Source organism: Belonocnema kinseyi, chromosome 4, assembly GCF_010883055.1.
Source record: "Belonocnema kinseyi isolate 2016_QV_RU_SX_M_011 chromosome 4, B_treatae_v1, whole genome shotgun sequence".
NCBI classification, from domain to species: domain Eukaryota; kingdom Metazoa; phylum Arthropoda; class Insecta; order Hymenoptera; family Cynipidae; genus Belonocnema; species Belonocnema kinseyi.
The window spans coordinates 12,022,574-12,023,765 of record NC_046660.1 but is presented as its reverse complement, the minus strand read 5'-3'; the positions used below and the strand labels follow the sequence as shown (position 1 = coordinate 12,023,765).

The 1,192-nt window shown below is 39.2% G+C and overlaps 1 protein-coding gene across 1 annotated transcript in view; it reads right to left on the bottom strand.

Moving 5' to 3' along the window:
• The window catches only part of LOC117170754 (thioredoxin domain-containing protein 11), a 57,746-nt gene that overhangs the window by 20,734 nt on the left and 35,820 nt on the right, over positions 1-1,192 (bottom strand). The window lies entirely within an intron of this gene.

Sequence of the window (1,192 nt, the reverse complement as noted above, 5' to 3'; positions counted from 1 at the left end):
TTGAAAATTAAAATTCGAAAATTTTTTCTAAAGCCTCCAGGGGACTTCGCTTTCGCACGAAAAAATTTTATGTGCCCTTATTGCATCCGGACCCACAATTGTACTACAAGAAACTTGGCTAATGAAAGAGTCGGAAGAACAATTTGTTAAAAAGCTAGATAAAGATTTTATTTGGATAACAAAACCGGCCGAAAAAGTTCATAATAAGGGGAGAGCAAAGGCATGGCATCTAATAGGAATTAAAAAAATTGGGTGGGAGACAATTGGTAGGAGGACGAGTTGGTGACCGCGGAGGGTAAAAAACTTTTGAATATTTGTGAAGAACACGGATTAAAAATCCTTAATAAGCATATTTGCAAACGCAGGGGGATCGGTCTTAGATTTAATTATTTTAAAAGAAGACGAGAGCGTGAACTCAATATCGGAAATAAAAGTTGAAGCGAGAATCGAGTCGAATCACCTACCGGTCACCTTCCGACTCTCTCACACGGGTTCCGACTTATACGAAAAAAGGCAACCGAGAAGAGGGCGGAACATAAATAAGGAGGAAAAAAATTCTGGGACAAGGGGAAATCAGAAGAATTCGGAAAAAATGGAAGATACTAAGGGAAACGAGAGTAGAGGAAGAAGCAAGTGAAGACAGATGAGAGATAATTGATAGTATAAAAAAAGCAGCAAAAGGAGTAGGAATGGTAAGGATGGTGGGGCCCCACATTAATAATTTTAAGAAAAGGGTGGACTGGTTCGATGAAGATTGCAAAGAACAGAGGAACAAAATGTGCGACACCTTAAAAATATTTCTAAAGTTAAAGAGAGAAGCGGAGCGGGAGAAATTGGTGTACGAAAAAAAGAGGTTAAAAGTTTATACAAGGAAAAAAGGAGACAAAGAAAAGAAGAAAATTGGAAAGAGGTACAAAATTGTAGACAAAGGGGAAGAAATTAGCTTAGAAAAATGGAAAACTCATTTTCAAAAGCTACTAGGAAGCGAAGATGAGAAGAGTCAGAATAATCAAGAATCAGCAAGAGATAGGGACAAAGAGGGTAGGGGGACTAAGAAGACTGAAACAGGCGAGCTCCAACGGACAATAGAGAACATCTACCAGGTGTATACATATGAAACCGGTATTGCCATCTAGCGGCCAGTAGGCACACTTGTAGGCACTGTCGGAACTTACCATTTGTGCTAATTGGC